Below are 18,762 nucleotides of genomic sequence, written 5' to 3'. Positions count from 1 at the left end.
ACATCCATATGTACAAAAACAATCTCACTTTGATACCTCCTATCAATGTATACATTTGATAACAAATGAAAATGTAAAATCAATAGGGAGTTGCAAAGGATACCTACTATCAATTATTTTATAAACAAAAAAACCACAACATGAACTAAAAAACTGAAGTTGCAAAATGAATAAAAAAATTAGCACATAAACAAACACATACAGACTATATACAACACATAAACGGAAGTTTATAAAACATGAAACTTAATGACAGGAAAAGTAAAAAACTTAAAGGAGACTTTATAGAAAGAAAGATCACCCTTACTTGCCACAAATGGTTGAAGACATCAATAAGAAGACCAATCTGACCATGGAATCCACATGTTGTCTGATCATGACTTTAGTAGTTCATCTACTGAAATATAAGAACTGCAACTGAACTATATTAGCATTTGAAAAGGGAAATAGGGTTTCAGAGAAGACGACGAAGAGTTTAAAAAAAAATTGGACCATTTCTCGCTTTATGTGTGTCATCCTTGCGTAGGGGCCATGATAATCTTCTCTGTATTGTTCCAATTTTATCGGATGTCCCCGAAGGGACGACTATAGATGAAGAGCTTCGCCATATAATGGAGTAGCAGGTTCTTCTTCTGGTCGATATGGGACGACGCGAGTTCTAAACGAACTAGTTTGCTGTTGATGGTCATATATTTTAAATGTCTTTAAAATTAGGGTTAATGACCTAGGAGTGTAATTAGGTTTCCAGTTTATTCGTATTAGGTGACTAAGGTTTTTTTTTAGACCAACATGGTTGTTATTACCGTTTAGAAATAGTCATTTTTACCGGTTTCTTCATGTTTAACCGGTAAAAATGATTATTTCTAAACGGTAATAACAACTATATTACTCTAATACGCACAAAAAAACCTTAGTAACCTAATACAGACAAACTAGAAACCTAATTACCCTCCTAAGTCCTTATCCATCTATTATGGGGTTGACTAAAAAGACACCTCATTTTTCTATATAAACATCCTATTTGATTTTTAAAATTGTTTTATTGGTTGAAAATCGCAAATAGATTAATGTCACGGGGTCAAATGCTTGACCTGTATGACACTCGACTGGCCTGTTGATGAGGATCGAGTAAGTCGTCAAATGGGACTCGGAATGAGCATGTGACACTTGCTAACGGATAAGGGACAAGCATTCCAAGAGGCTAGTGGCATATCTACGGATGTGAGACTCGACATATGGATCGATGTCCGTGCGGTGTCTAGAGTCCTCCATGTATATATCTTTATCTTGGTGAACGACCTTTCCTTGTACATGTGTCAATTGGTTTCGCCCTACCATGGGCTCATCAGGGAGACGACGTTAGCCCCCGACCAGTTATTGTCTAACCCGAATGGTCCCCTTCGAAGTCATGTCTTTGACCAGCGCCAAGGCTCCCTGGCTCTACCCATATCTCAACATCACTTGACTTGCCGAGAGGCAGATCCATCACAGGAATTCAACAGGTAGACAAGAACAACCTACTTAGGGCTAGGACGCCCCCTTTGAGCGATCAAGCAGGCAAACCAGATGACACGTCTTCATTTATCGGCCAACACGGTTACAACAAATTTGGGCCGTAACATTAAGCCTATCTGCAATTTTAGCAAGCCATCTACAAACGTACAAGTCATTAAAGCACAATTGTGCTTTAGTGACTTGTACATTCACATGTTTTTTTCCGTATAAATACCTGCAATCTATGACTAAAATTGCAAATGAACTAAATTCATCTTTGATTTCCTCTCGTTCCAACTGCGATTTTATATATATATATTTTTTATTTGACTACGAGATTAATAGGGTTTGACTACGAAATAACTTTATTATATATAAAGTTTTGCAAAAAAGTATCACTTTAGTTGTTATTTCTTTGGAAAATTTCTTTAAAACCTCTCTAATAAAATGAATGAATATTTGGTTTGTGTTGCAACTGGTAGGAAGTGGAAAATTGTAGAAACAAATCTTAAATACGTATGTCCACGGGGAGATATTTCTGAATTCGCTTTCATATTTTCTAAGTATATTTGTTATAGTGAGTTTGTATCTTTGGTGAGAAGAAAAACCGGTTGTTAAACAAATATAAAATTAGTCTTCCTTTCCATCATCCTGAATTGAATCATTATATAGTCTTAGTTGAAGATATAAATATTAGCCATAGTTGAAGACATGGATATTAGAATGTTGATTAGTGTGATCAAATCGATTGGTGTAACGCCCGTAGATCAAGGTTAGTCAATTTAAGGACAATAAGCGTTAAAAATGATTTTTTGATGGAAGATTATTTTGAAGTAATAATCTTAACTGAATTGTATTATATGTTACAAGGATTTCGTACATATAAAGAGTGTTGAAATCCGAGTTATAACGAAGAAGTTATGACATGTCGAAGTTTCTCGACAGAACCGATACGACACAACGCGATGTAAATAGTGAATTTACGATAGAGCGAGATTTAGCCTTAGTGATCTAAATAAAAGTTTTAGAGTATAGTCTCATCTACGTGTGGATATAAAGAACGTCGAAAACGGAGCTTGTATGTGAAAGTTACGCAAGTTTGAAGCTTGCTTAATCGAGTACGCCCAGCGTACCCGTGAACCGCCTCAGCTACGCATGCAATGACGTCACTCGAGTACATATGCATGCAATGACGTTGCGTACGCCCAACATACATGTATTTACGCCCAACGTAATTGAGGGTTCCAACCCCTATAAAAGGAAGTCGAGGTTGCCAAGTTTCAGTGCTCATTTTGCGTGCAAGAAATATCCCGAAGCCCTGATATCATTCCTGAGACCCGAAGCAAGTCCCGAAACCCCGAAGATCCTGAGAAGTGAGATTCCCGAGCCGAAACTTTGCCCAAGAGAAGCCTAGTTTTTTTGTGAAGATCTTCCAGATCTACCGAAGAATACTACTTTTACAAGCCTTAGTGTTGTCCACTCATCTTCTGATCAAGTGAGTGTATAGTTACTTTCTTCTAACACATAAATATAAAGTATTAACTATGAAATATGTGCTATGTGTTATATATTATTTGTCTATTTGAGATGGGCTTGGAATTGATGTTTTTATACGGGTGTTAAATGATTTAAACTGTGTTTGTATTTATATCTACAAAAATGTTAGGTAGAACATGGGTAGATGGAATAGTTGGTGACGATGTGACTTTGTGCATATTTGATAAACCTAGGTGGCGATGTGACTCCGTGCCTGTTGTGTAAACCTTGGTGACTATGAGACGTAGTGCCTATTGTGTAAACCTTGGTGACTATGAGACGTAGTGCCAATTATATGAACCCTGGTGACTATGTGACGTACTGCCTATTGTATAAACCTTGGTAGCAAATGGACTTTGTGCGAGTTCCTTAGGTAAATTATTAGGAATGAATGAATGATAGTTGGTTCTTAGGGTAAACCCTTAAGAAATAAAGGAGTTATGGGGATGGGTATTTGGGTTGATTGTTTGATGATTGAATAATAAATGTATTATTGCGGGTTAAAAACCCTATATGCTCACCAGGCTCCCAAGCCTAACCCACTCAGTTTTCTTTGTATCACATGTATCAATACGAAGACATATTTCACTGAGAGATTAAAGGAGATGAAAATCATTAGTGTAAATAAATGTAAGTTCTGTTTATGCTTATGTGTCTGTATCGGACCGAGGTTTTATTATTTAATGAAAATACATTCTCTTTGAGAAACGTTTTGATAAAATTTATCATATTTTGTTTTGGGAACAAATTTCGCAACTCTTTTAATCAAAAGATTACTCTTATTTTATAAAATAAAGCATAAACAAATCGGTCTTTTCTGGCCGTGAAAATGGGGATGTCACAATTGGAGGAAGGGCTGTGAAAGTCTTTGTGGTGGCTTATGAAGGTGATGTGGTTACAGAGGGTGGCGAGAGTGGAAATGAGTCGGTTGCTAACTTATGCAACGATAAAGGGAGCAACAATCCAATAGGTACTTTCATGACTCCTAGTGTACCTCAGTTTTTTAGTGTTGTTGAAAATGTTAATGTGAGGTATTCACCTATTCACTATGTGGATCCTGAAAATTACAAGTACGTTGGTGATGATGATATTGGTACATATCTTAATGACGTGGGTGGTCGTTATGTTGATGTTCCCCAATAAGAAGTTAAAGTTATGAATAGCGGTGTAGTAGATAATAGTAAAAAGAAAAAAAAGGATGATTCAAAAAGATGAAATTGTACATGGTTACATAGATTTTGTTGATGTTGTAGATGTAGCTTTAGATATAACCTACTTAGAAAGCAATTCTGATGGAGATGAGTTGGGTGATGAACGTAAAACTAAGTTTCCCGACATCCTTTTTTATAGTATGCCCCCTCTACCAGCATATCCAGTTGATGTTAATGAAGATATCTCATCATAGATGGTAGACATCAATCATCAAAATATTAAATGTCTCCGTATATTTAAGAACAAAGACCTTCTAAGACAGATGACTGGGAAAAAATGTCTTCAAGAAGGTTTTCAGACGAGGAGAAGTAGATCGACCAAATCAAGGTATGAGGTTGTGTGTGTGTTGGGAAAAATTGTTCTTGGTTACTAAGAGCAAAATGAATTAAAAATTCTGGCAGACTTTTCCAAGTGAATAAGTTTGCTGACGTACACACATGTTCTTCAACAATGTTGCAACAAAATCGTCGACAAGCAAACAAACATGTTTTGGGTGAATATCCTGCTGATGTTTTGGTTGAAGATTATAGTAGAGTATATTGGGGACAAGATATTATTAATGATATGAATGCTCAATTGAAAATCAATATCTCATACCATCAGGCTTGGAGTGCGAAGCAATATGCACTGTTGTTGTCTCAGACTAGCATTTAAGTTATACATATATAGATATGATATGTGCATATTTAGTGTGTATTAATTATAGTTTTTATTCATATATTAGCTAAATTATCGCATATTATGGACAAAAGGTACTCAAAAGTGTTAAATTATGTTTTTCAGTCCAAAGATGAAGCTCGGAAGCAAAAGGAAGCAGGAGAAGCGGTTAGGAGCTCGAGAATGGAATGAAGAAGAAAAACACTAAACAAAAGGCACCTACTCGTCGAGTCAGATAGCCTACTCGACGAGTCCGGTTGAGGAATCAGAAGGATAATGACTCGAAATTCCAGATAGTTATCGCAATACGGAGAATGTGAGAGGGAATCAACGAGTCACCACTTGACTCGACGAGTCGATTCGCTTATTTAAAGATAACTCCACAGATCGATTAGAGAGAGTTCTGGGACGATTCAGAAGTGTTTTGTTGCGATTAAGAAGCCAGAAGAACCCTAGAAGTCGACAAAGAAAGCTAGAATTCAATTCCGGAAGTAATTAAGGCACAATTTCATCATTCTACTTATTCTTTTGTTTTGTCAATATGATTATTGTAACGTCATCAATCTTCCAACCAAAAAATTTCATTTTTACAACCATCAAAACATGAGTAATAAGTTTAGATTCCAAAGTAACAATGTAGTCACAACCGATTACATAACAAAAGATAACAAAATAGTTTCCCCGAGTGTGTGTACGGTCACGCTGGCACCTTCCCACGGTCCTCACTAGTACCTGAAACACATAATACACAACTGTAAGCATAAAGCTTAGTGAGTTCCCCAAAATACAACATAAGCACATACACCTTTCCAGGCCATGACCTTCTGGTCCTTGTGTCTCAAGGGACTTCCATCCCGACTGGGTAAACCTTCCGGTCCTACCCACGTCAACCTTACAGTCCATATGACCACGCCTTCCGGCCCACATCATGTTGCCTTCCGGCCCAAATCAAACATATCATACATGGCACATATAACAAATAACTTAACACACATAAGGCATATATCTCATATCATATTCGACCTTCCGGTCACGCAGTCAAAACCCTTCCGGGTATAGTATAGTGAGAAGACTCACCCCGTATGCCTCGCTAAGTCGCTAATCATGAATCCTGAAATCACTCGAGCTCGAACCCTCGAGCTGCAATCCTCCTATGATATTATAAATCTATAATTATTACTTTTACCACAAAGGTGGGCCATCCTTATCAAGTCAACACAGGTTGACTTGGTCAATCATCTTTAATCAATTTGGACCGGACTCGGAGAGTGCACACTAGTGACTCGGCGAGTCTACGCATTTTAATCAACTATCAAGGTTTTTCCCTTTTGACTCATCGAGTACTCCCTCGACTCGACGAGTTCCCCCTGGGCCTGAATCACAGGGCCACCGCGACTCAACTCGCCGAGTCGAAGGTCAACTCGGCGAGTCCCAACCTGACTCGTTTCACCTGTTAAAACCTTTCCAACTCTCTGCGACTCACTGAGTCGCCCTCAACTCGGTCCGGACTACACACAGGATGGTCTCAAGGACAATCTTCAAGCGACTCGTCGAGTCTGTTCTTCAGACTCGGCGAGTCCATGCCATGCACCAGCTAAAACTGGCTTTTGCGGTCAGATCTGTTCCATACAGACATAGATCTGGCCTTTCCAAGCTTATTTGTCACGTAAAGTCTCGGTCTTGGTTGCCATGCAATGCATACAAGGCTTATTTTGAAGAAACAACCTCTAATATGGCAAGTTTAGCTTCTAACTCAAAAGAATGGACATAAAGCTTGTCATAAGGGGTCTCCTGGACCTGCTAAAGTCCAGATCTAGGTTCCATATCTCCATGGGACCTCTCATACTTCTAATTCAAGCCAAGAAATGCAAGAAGAAACCCTAGATTTGGCACATCAACACAAAACACGAAGTTTGGCTCTGAAAATTACCTCAAGAAGACTCCCTTGGTGAAGTAGCAACAGATCCAAGCTCCCCAACTCTTCAAGCTTGATCCTCTCCCTCCTTTCCTTGCAATATCCCACAAAATAATGAACAAAAAGCCTCCAAACACTCTCACAAGGGCTCACAGACGTATGGGGGCTCTTAGGGTTCAAGGTGGCCGCATATGAGGGCCATAAGGTCCTTTAAATAGGGCTTAAGGCCGGGAAATTAGGGTTTCATTAAATAGCGCGGACTCGCCGAGTCCGGACGCGAACCCCCGCCCAAGACCGCGACCCGACTCGGCGAGTTCGACCTCCAACTCGCCGAGTCCCCTCAGAGAATGCCAAAAATATATGAAATGAAGATACCTGGGGATCCGGGCTGTTACAATTCTCCCCCACTAGAATAAGACTTCGCCCTCGAAGTCCCGCTAGGCAAATAGCTCCGGATGCTGCTCCCGCATCTCACGTTCCGGCTCCCAGGTCATCTCTGATCCCTTCCGATGCTGCCACTGAACCAATACCAGGGGTACCTCCTTGTTTCTCAAAACCTTGATCTTCCGATCTCTGATGGCTACAGGTCTTTCAGCATAATTCAGGGTTGCATCCACCTGAATATCCCCTAACGGAACCACCGCCGATTCGTCGGCTATACATTTCCTCAGTTGCGACACATGGAAAGTATCGTGAATCTGTCCCAACTCTGCTGGCAAGTCTAAACGGTAGGTCACCCGACCCACCCTTGCGATCACACAGAAAGGACCAATATATCGGGGTCCCAACTTGCCCCTCTTCCTGAACCGAATCACTCCTTTCCAAGGAGAGACCTTCAGGAGTACGAGATCACCAACTTGGAACTCAAGCTCGGACCGTCGCCTGTCTGCATAACTCTTCTGTCGGCTCTGAGCGGTTAACAACCTTTGCCTAACCATCTGAATTTGCTCGGTCATCCGAAGCACGATCTCCGTGCTACCCATAACCTGCTGTCCCACCTCACCCCAACAGATGGGGGTGCGACACCTCCGCCCATACAACAGCTCAAAGGGCGGCATACCAATGCTCGAATGATGGCTGTTGTTATACGAGAACTCTGCTAAAGGTAGATAGGTGTCCCAGCTCCCTCCGAAGTCCAACACACATGCCCGAAGCATGTCCTCAAGTGTCTGAATTGTCCGCTCACTCTGACCGTCAGTCTGAGGATGATATGCCGTACTGAAATGTAATCTAGTACCCAACTCCTCATGGAATTTCTTCCAAAACCTGGAAGTGAAACGCACGTCGCGGTCCGAGATAATCGAGATCGGCACCCCGTGCCGAGATACTACTTCCCTCACATATAACTCGGCCAACTTCTCCGCAGAAGAGCTCTCGCTAATGGCTAGAAAATGAGTGCTCTTTGTCAGCCGATCCACGATCACCCAAATCGCATCGACTCCTCTCGCCGTTCGCGGTAACTTGGTGATTAAATCCATAGAGATTTGTTCCCACTTCCATTCGGGAATCTCTAGCGGTTGCAGCTTACCGTGCGGTCGCTGGTGCTCGGCCTTGACCTGTCGACAAGTCAAGCACCTCTCGACGAACCAAGCGACATCCCTTTTCATACATGGCCACCAGTACTCCTTCTTGAGATCCAAATACATTTTCGTAGCACCAGGATGAATCGAGAATTTTGATCGATGTGCTTCCTCCATCAAAATAGTGCGTGCACCGCCCATATACGGCACCCAAATCCGTCCCTGAAAAGTCATAAGCCCTCGACCATCCGTAACAAATCCTGATACCTGACTTACAACCCGTTCTTTCTTTTGGTGTTCCGGCTTCGCAGCCTCCATCTGAGCCCCTCGAATAATATCCAGGATCGGGGTCAAAACCGTCAATCTCATACAAATGTCTCGGATCGGGGCGCTATCCGCCCTACGGCTCAATGCGTTGGCTACCACATTAGCCTTGCCCGGGTGGTACAGGATCTCACAACCGTAATCCTTCACCACATCCAACCACCTCCTCTGTCGCATATTTAGATTTGGCTGATCCATCAAGTATTTCAAGCTCTTATGGTCCGTGTAAATCGTACACCGAACCCCGTACAAATAGTGTCGCCAGATCTTATGGGCAAACACCACCGCCCCCAATTCCAAGTCGTGCGTGGGATATCTCGATTCATGAGGCTTCAACTGCCTTGAAGCGTACGCTATAACATGACCCCTCTGCATAAGTACCGCCCCCAAACCCGATATAGAGGCATCACAGTATACCACAAAATCCTCCATCCCTTCCGGGAGTGCAAGCACTGGAGCCTCGCACAATTTCTGACGAAGCGTCTCAAATGAAGACTGCTGCTCCGGTCACCATGAAAACCTGACACCCTTCCGGGTCATCCTAGTAAGTGGCACAGTGATCTTGGAAAAATCCTTGATAAATCTGCGGTAATATCCAGCCAAACCCAGAAAACTCCTGATCTCGGTGGGTGATCTCGGCACCTCCCACCTCATCACCGCCTCAATCTTGGCCGGGTCGACCAATATCCCTTTCTGGTTCACAAGGTGCCCGAGGAACTAGACCTCTCGTAACCAGAAATCACACTTGGAGAACTTGGCATACAGTCTCTCCGATCTCAAAACCCCAAGAATCTCCCGCAAATGTTCCTCATGCTGGTCCCTAGTACTCGAATACACTAAAATATCATTGATGAATACGATCACCGACCGATCCAGCATCGGTCGGCACACCCGATTCATGAGATCCATGAACACGGCCGGGGCATTGGTGAGCCCAAAAGGCATCACCACAAACTCATAGTGCCCATAACGAGTCCTGAAAGCAGTCTTTTGGATATCCTCCTCGCGAACCCTCATCTGATGATATCCCGACCTCAAGTCAATCTTGGAAAACCAAGAGGCTCCCTGCAACTGATCGAACAGATCGTCGATCCTAGGTAACGGATACCGGTTCTTAACCGTCAACTTGTTCAACTCCCGATAATCGATACACATCCGATGGGAACCATCCTTTTTCTTGACGAACAAAATCGGCGCTCCCCAAGGCGAGCTACTCGGTCAAATGAATCCCTTTCCCAACAGCTGCTGAAGCTGCGAGGATAATTCCTGCATTTCCGGCGGAGCGAGACGATAAGGCGCCTTGGCGATGGGCGCCGCTCCCGGAACCAAATCGATACGAAACTCCACTTGCCTCTCCGGAGGCACACCTGGTAACTCTTCGGGGAACACATCCGAAAACTCGCATACGATCGGAACGTCATCAATCGAATTGGGCCTCTCCGCGGTCACTCGAGTATCCATCACATAGGCTATGAATCCATCACAACCCTGCTGCAAACTCTGCCTCGCCCTAGCCGCCGAACAAAACGCCGACCCACACCGGGTCCCCTCGCCATAAACCGTAAGCACTCCCCCACTAGGGTCTCGAATCATCACCAGCTGTCTCTCGCAGTCAATGACTGCTCCAAACTTGCTCAACCAATCCATGCCCACGATAATGCAAACATCCCCCATAGCTATAGGGACCAAGTCTATAGGAAACTCGACCCCACAAATCTCGAGCACGCATCCTCGAATCACCTCGGTGGCGTATACCGCTCTCTCATCCGCTATAGCAACTCATAGGGGACGACTCATCGTCTCCCGATCGATATCGATGTGCTGGCTAAAAGCCAACGAAACAAAGGACCGACTCGCACCCGAGTCGAATAATACCAAAGCAGGCACATTATTCACAAGAAAAGTACCTACGCAGATAGTAATATAAGCATAATATCTCAGCATAAATGTAAATACATGAAAGAATACATACCGGCCACGACATCAGGCGCCGCGCGGACCTCCTCCGCAGTCAACTGGAAAGCTCTCCCACGAGCCTTCGGAGCCTCGGTCTTCACTGGTCGAACCTCAGGAACCCTGGCAGCAGGCGAAGATCCCTGACGAAGCTGGGGGCACTCGGCCTTCCGATGGCCAGTCTGGTTGCAATGGAAGCAAACCATGAATCCCTTGGGGCAATCCCTCGCAATGTGCCCTTCCTTGCCACACTTGTAGCAAGCACCCGATCGACATGCCCCCTCGTGACCCTTGCCGCACTTCCCACAAGTGCGGCTCTTCTGACCTCCGGATCTCAAATCAGCGGACTTGGTCCGCTTGGCTGCCGGCTGAGACTGAGCCGGCCGCCGATCCACCCATTGAGACTCGGCCTCCTCCCTGACCTGGGTAAACAACTCGATCTCACGCTTCCTGGCATTCGCCTAAAGCTCCGCAAAAGTCTGATATGACGAGTTCGATACGAACTCCCAGATATCTCTCCTCAGCACTCCCAAATACCGGCTCATCCGAGCCTGCTCCGTAGACACCTGCTCGGGGCAGAACATCGCCCTCTCATGAAACTTCCGCGTGATCACCGTAACCGAATCATTACCCTGCTTGAGGGTCAAGAACTCCTGAACCAACCGTTCCCTCTCCACCGGGGGAACATACTCGTCTTTGAACATAGCAGTGAATCTCTCCCAAGTCACGGCTGAAACCTCCGCAAGAGAGAATTTCACCGTCACGAACTTCCACCAATCCTTTGCTCCCAGGCGGAGCTGGTTCAAGGCGAACCGTACCCTCGGATGCTCCGGACATGAACAAGTATAGAAGCATCCATCGATATCAGCAATCCATCTCATCGCAGCAATCGGATCCTGCGTCCCGTCAAACACTGGTGGCTTCGTGTTGCTGAACTCCCGGAACAGCAACGAGTCACCCCCCTGTGGTATGGCAGCGGCCACAGCTGCGGTAGCTGCAGCGGCGGCAGCCTCAGTCAACGCGGCGTACCGCTCATCAAACGTCTCCATCAGCGTGGTCTTAATAGACCCAAACATCTCCGGAATCTCGGCCCGGATCGCTGCAGCTACCTCCTCATGAATCATCTGACGAAGCTCCTCGCCAGTCACTCCACTGGTACCAAGTCTGTGTCGTGTTCCAACCATGATGTCTCTGAAATACAACATAAAAATATCAGAGACTCTACCGGCATAATCGCACTCGATAACGTAGTCCCGCTCAGTTTCCGATACTCAGGGATTCTTACTTGGGCTGCCCATGACCCGGTGTCCTTGGTAGTACGGGCCCAATACTACCAATTACACCGCGTCGGTATTCACCCCAAGTCCTCCTCCCCAAACCCCGGATCCTGAGCACTCTATTCTTGTCATACACTAGTTACCCACTCGCTCTCGAGCACCTCATAGAAGCAGGTTTCCCTAGACTACGGCATCACAAAATCAGGCCACTCTAGTCCTAATATGTATACCTAGTCTACTAGCATGCGTATCATATCATAACATGTCTCATAACACATATTGTAAGAGTAATTTGGGGATCTTTACCGTTCGGGCGCTGGCTGACCGTACACACCTTTTCTTCTTTGGTTGTCTCACTTATCAAAAATTTATTATTTATATTTTTTTTTTTTTAAATTTTCTCAAATCCCCGGTTTGAGTTCAGTTACGCCCGAAGGTGTACCCGAATCCCTCAAACCAAGGCTCTGATACCAACTTGTAACGTCATCAATCTTCCAACCAAAAAATTTCATTTTTACAACCATCAAAACATGAGTAATAAGTTTAGATTCCAAAGTAACAATGTAGTCACAACCGATTACATAACAAAAGATAACAAAATAGTTTCCCCGAGTGTGTGTACGGTCACGCTGGCGCCTTCCCACGGTCCTCACTAGTACCTGAAACACATAATACACAACTGTAAGCATAAAGCTTAGTGAGTTCCCCAAAATACAACATACGCACATACGCCTTTCCAGGCCTTGACCTTTCGGTCCTTGTGTCTCAGGGGACTTCCGTCCCGACTGAGTAAACCTTCCGGTCCTACCCACATCAACCTTACAGTCCATATGACCACGCCTTCCGGCCCACATCATGTTGCCTTCCGGCCCAAATCAAACATATCATACATGGCACATATAACAAATAACTTAACACACATAAGGCATATATCTCATATCATATTCGACCTTCTGGTCACCCAATCAAAACCCTTCCGGGTACAGTATAGTGAGAAGACTCACCCCGTATGCCTCGCTAAGTCGCTAATCGTGAATCCTGAAATCACTCGAGCTCGAACCCTCGAGCTGCAATCCTCCTATGATATTATAAATCTATAATTATTACTTGTACCACAAAGGTGGGCCATCCTTATCAAGTCAACACAGGTTGACTTGGTCAATCGTCTTTAATCAATTTGGACCGGACTCGGCGAGTGCACACTAGTGACTCGGCGAGTCTACGCATTTTAATCAACTATCAAGGTTTTTCCCTTTTGACTCGTCGAGTACTCCCCCGACTCGACGAGTTCCCCCTAGGCCTGAATCACAGGGCCACCGCGACTCAACTCGCCGAGTCGAAGGTCAACTCGGCGAGTCCCAACCTGACTCGGTTCACCTGTCAAAACCTTTCCAACTCTCTGCGACTCACTGAGTCGCCCTCAACTCGGTCCGGACTACACACAGGATGGTCTCAAGGACAATCTTCAAGCGACTCGTCGAGTCTGTTCTTCAGACTCGGCGAGTCCATGCCATGCACCAGCTAAAACTGGCTTTTGCGGTCAGATCCGTTCCATACATACATAGATCTGGCCTTTCCAAGCTTATTTGTCACGTAAAGTCTCGATCTTGGTTGCCATGCAATGCATACAAGGCTTATTCTTAAGAAACAACCTCTAATATGTCAAGTTTAGCTTCTAACTCAAAAGAATGGACATAAAGCTTGTCATAAGGGGTCTCCTGGACCTGCTAAAGTCCAAATCTAGGTTCCATATCTCCATGGGACCTCTCATACTTCTAATTCAAGCCAAGAAATGCAAGAAGGAACCCTAGATTTGGCACATCAACACAAAACACGAAGTTTGGCTCTGAAAATTACCTCAAGAAGACTCCCTTGGTGAAGTAGCAACAGATCCAAGCTCCCCAAATCTTCAAGCTTGATCCTCTCCCTCCTTTCCTTGCAATATCCCACAAAATAATGAACAAAAAGCCTCCAAACACTCTCACAAGGGCTCACGGACGTATGGGGGCTCTTAGGGTTCAAGGTGGCCGCATATGAGGGCCATAAGGTCCTTTAAATAGGGCTTAGGGCCGGGAAATTAGGGTTTCATTAAATAGCGCGGACTCGCCGAGTCCATCCCTTGGACTCGCCGAGTCCGGACGCGAACCCCCGCCCAAGACCGCGACCCGACTCGGCGAGTTCGACCTCCAACTCGCCGATTCCCCTCACAGAATGCCAAAAATATATGAAATGAAGATACCTGGGGATCCGGGCTGTTACAATTAAGCAACTTGAACTTGTTTGTTTGTTGTTATTTACTTTAATTATGAACTAAAATCTTTAGACTTCTGTTTGGGGATACAAAGTTGACAATATGGTTTGATTGATTGGTAGAATTAATTCCAAGTTGGTGAATTTTTGTTATTTTAGCTTGCTAAAGAACCCTGTGTATGAATAATAATTAATTTTCTGTTAATAGGAAGATAATTGATTAGCATGAACATCTATTGATTATTGACCTCATATGATATGTGACCACTATACTATATGTCTAGGATTAATAAATATGAAACTAGAATTAATAAGAAAATTGAGTAAATTCATGTGCAAGCTTGTAAGATGACCGTCAAACAAGAGGTTAATTAAGAATAATAAATTAATTAGTTATTGCAAGTCTAACTTAACCCAAATAATTAATCTAGTAAATATAATTAAATTAAGCAATTGGCCACTGTTTGAGTTAGTTTATTTGCTAAGGATTAGGGTAGTGAACATGAACCTAATCACTTGAATCGGTAACCAACGAAAGAATTAATCCATTGCACTATTACCTTGAAATCAACCATAGAGTTAACCGAGTTGAACTAAACAGAAGTTCCTTTCCAATTATTGAATCTAGTTAAATTGTTATTTTCTAGTCTTAAATTAGTTATAGTTAGTAAGTTTCTAGTCTTGTAAAACTAGAGAAAAACCCCTATTTCTTAATCAACTTAGATAGAATTAGTTTTTAATTTAATTTGTCGTTCCCTGTGTTCGATACCCTGCTTATTTAGCTATACCACAATTGATAGGTTCACTGCCTTTTGTGTGTTATTTGATAATTAAAGTAGGTTTAAAACTAAGTGAGTTTTACACACATCAAGTTTTTGGCGCCATTGTCGGGGAACGGTTCTAAAATTAGCATTAAAATTCTAATTCAATCGATCCTTTGTGTAAGATTCATCTTACACAAAGTTAATTTCTGTTTAATTTCTGTTTCTTTTAGGTAAAAAAAAAAAAAAAAAAAAAAAAAAAAAAAAAAAAAAAAAAAACCCTGATTTTACCTTGGACTCGCGGAGTGCATTCGCCCAGACTCGGCGAGTACGGTGCTGAATCAGAGTTAATTTTCTTTTGTTCTTTTTACACGTTTTTTGTTTTGTTTGCAGTTGGTTCATGACCCGAGGATCTGATACGCCTCTGGTTCCCCCTCTTGAAGATCCGGAAACCGCATTAAGAAGAAACAAAGGCAAAACCGTTGGAGAATCCGCTTCTTCAAAGAACTCACCACTCAAAAACCTCAAATCCGTTTGTAACACCCAAAGTTTCAAAGGCCAAGAAGGGAAAGAAAAGCCCTAATTTAAGAGCCGACTCGGCGAGTCCAAGGAGGGACTCGGCGAGTCCGAGCGGGATCCGGGTCGAGGTGTAAGCGACCGACTCGGCGAGTCGGTCAAGGTGACTCGGCGAGTCTGGTCTGTGCGTGGAAAACCCTAAATTTGGGACTTGGGGGCCTATATAAATGTCTTAATCTTCTTCCTAGGGTTCCTTACTGCCTCTTTAGCCCTGGATATCAAACCCTAGCCGTCATATCTCCTAGTTGAGCCTTGGAAGGTGCATTAAAGCTTGGAAAAGGAAGAAGGAACTTGGAGGAGCAAGAAGGAGCTATAGATCTGGGATTGTGAGTTCATTCTGAGCACTTGGAGGTAATAAACTAGTTCCTGGACCCTTTTTGCACCTAGATCTATGTGTGGTTGTTGGGGCTCTTTTGCCATAATGTTATTATTTTGGGTTAGAAGCCGGATCTGGAGTTGCTACTTCAGATTCAAGTGTTTTAGGGCCTGGAGAAGCATAAAGTATCAGCCATTGAGTCGATTTTGAAGTCCCTTGGCCTTACACCCTAGTTAATGGCGTATCTTGCCTAGATCTCCTTCTCTACACGTAAAGTTTGCAACTTTACGTGTGGAATAGGCTTGGGAAGGGTGGATCTATAGTTTGGAGTCCATGCATGACTCAAAAATCATCTGCATGTAAGGAAATCTGAAGGGACTCGACGAGTCCTTTGAGTGGACTCGGCGAGTAGCATGAAGTTTTGGAGAAACTCGACGAGTGGGATGAACAACTCGTCGAGTCGTATGAAGATTGCCTTGGACTCGGCGAGTCAGGTCGCGAAACCCCAAACCCTTCGAGTTGTGACTCGAATCAGTGAGTCGGGTGGAGACTCAGTGAGTTGAACAGGTCTGGACTCAGAAATCGGTAGACTCGGCGAGTCATGGACTGACTCGGCGAGTCGAGTCGCGAATGAAAGGAATCTGATCATTTTGAACTCGGCGAGTCAGTAGGGTGACTCGGCGAGTAGGGTTGACCTGGAAGGTTGACTTTGACCAGGACTTTGAATTTGGACCAGGGTGGACTTGATTGTCTTTCGGGGGTCAGTTAGACTCAGTGTTGCATTGATATTGGTAGTTCGGGGAGCAAGGGGAGCAGGAGTTCCATGAGTTGTCGGGAAGCAGCTAGTGAGATCATCAGCAAGTTCAGCCAGTTCAGGTGAGTTTCCCTTTGTGTGAATGGGTCTAAGGCCACAATGTCGGCCCATGTAGTTATGAGTAGAAGACCTGGGGGTTAGCCCTAGGCACAGTATGCTAGCATTGTTTGCAGTACGAGGTCCAGTAATAGCGGGCGGGCGCCCAAGGAATTGTTTATATATGATAGTTTATACTTGTTGTCTATGTGATACATGTATGTACCTGGTAGGGAGGTGAGTGTGGGCGAGGTCCCGTATCTCACCAATAGCAGAGTGTGGATAGGGTTCCATATCTCACTAGTAGCAGATTAGGGGCGAGGCCCAAATTAGAACAGGAGTGAGAGTGGGCTAGGCCCGTACCTCACTACCATTAGGAGCATGGATGGGGTTTCATGACTCCTCAGTAGCAGGACATGGGCGAGGCCCAGGAAAGGCGAGGCCTTAGGACAGAACCAGTTGCATGTGTTAGTTATGTGTTATTATTTGTTGACGGGCGAGGCCCTGTGACAGGCGAGGCCTAAGTAAAACAGATCTGTATCCGAGCGGGGCTCGAAGCCAGGCGGGGCCTGGAGCGGCGGGGCCGTTGTAGCGGGCGAGGCCCAAGGTAGGGGGCGAGGCCCAAGGTAGGGGGCGTGGCCCAGTATGTGCTGTATGTGGTTATGCATGGTATGTGGTAGGGTGGGGAACTCACTAAGCTTCGTGCTTATGGTTTTCAGTTTTGATTTCAGGTACTTCCGGTAGCGGAGGAAAGAGCTCGGGGTGATCGCATGGCACACACCATAGATTAGACAGCTTGGGAATGTTTACTCTGATAACAAACATATGTTTTGAAAACTTATACTCATATTATGTTTTGGAATGATGATGTTACTTTAAGTAATGATTTATTAAAGAAATTTTTGGTCTTAAATTTTGGGTCGTTGCAAGTTGGTATCAGAGCCTTGGTTTGAGGGATTCGGGCATACTCTCGGGTGTACCTGAACTCAAACTGAGGGGTCGGATAAAAAGTTTTCAAAAGCGAAAAGATAGTTTTGTAAAGAGAGTTTTGAGAAAGAAAACGGATTTATAAAAGTAAAAAGAATTCAGAAAGAAAAGAACTTGAAAAGAGAAAAGAGGTGTGGTGCATGCAATCAACCGAGCTCAAGTAAGTACCCCAAAATACCCATACAAGTTTATGTTTTGATTATCAGTTAATAGAGCAGCATGCTAGATTAGGACTAAGGATCTAGGGAGGATGCCTTATGTGCCTGTTATATGTGCTTTTGATATGCATGATAGTGCTGAATAGTCAGTAGTAGGATAGCCTGATTAGGTTATGCCTGAGTTATGAGTTGTGTTGCATGCTAGTTCAGATTCTTGCTATGTGGATATGATTGCTTGAGTATGTTATGGTTAGATTTTCCCTTGTCTGAATGTTGCTTGCTTTGTGCATTGTGGGATTCTAAGTGATGGGAGTCAGCCATTAGGTGGATACGTCACGTCACATGTGATCAGGGTTGAATAATCTCAGAGTGTTGGATTTGGTCCTATTGCGCAGCTCTTGTTTGATTCCAACCGTTGTAGGAACGAGTCTTTTACTTGAAGGATTATCTGAGCCTCGTCACATGTGATGGTATCCAGGTGATGGCTAATTGGCATTGCGAGGAGGCCTTCAACAGCTGAGGACTGGTTGAGTTGAGTCAAAGGTTTCCCTAGGGTAAGCCTAGGATGAGGTAGTGCTGGGAGCAGTAGAAGTAGAAAAAGGGACCTGGTGGAGTCAAAGTAGTTCCTGAGGAAAGCACGGATAGATGTGGAAGGTAGTATGGGCCCGTACTACTGAAAGCAGAGGATCCGTACTCGATTTAGGGAAGGCCGAGACAAGACCGGAAACCTGGTAGTGAGTATGTTTGATCTCGCAGCAGTGAGGAGTATTCTGATAGTGGTTATGTTGTATGTTTCAGTATGGTGACATTGCAAGAGGGACCAGCGGGCGGATCAGGCACCAGAGAGGGATTAGGCTCGGGTTTAGGGGCCGAGCAGCTCGAGGAGCGGATGAGGGAGTTGATATCAGCGGAGGTTACGCGCAGTATTCTAGCTCAGACTCCTGTGATCTTTGGCACGGTCAAGGAGGGTATATTG

The 18,762-nt window shown here is 44.1% G+C and overlaps 1 non-coding gene across 1 annotated transcript; it reads right to left on the bottom strand.

The window, feature by feature from the left end:
• Positions 1 to 480: 480 nt before the first annotated feature.
• Positions 481 to 583, bottom strand: LOC145013743 (U6 spliceosomal RNA). The gene has a single exon (XR_013665263.1). It is a non-coding gene; the product is annotated as a U6 spliceosomal RNA (small nuclear RNA).
• Between the last annotated feature and the right edge of the window lie 18,179 nt (positions 584 to 18,762).

Source organism: Lactuca saligna, chromosome 8 (genome assembly GCF_052625555.1).
Source record: "Lactuca saligna cultivar CGN05327 chromosome 8, ASM5262555v1, whole genome shotgun sequence".
In the NCBI taxonomy this organism is placed as follows: Eukaryota; Viridiplantae; Streptophyta; class Magnoliopsida; order Asterales; family Asteraceae; genus Lactuca; species Lactuca saligna.
This window is presented reverse-complemented; position numbering and strand designations above follow the sequence as displayed.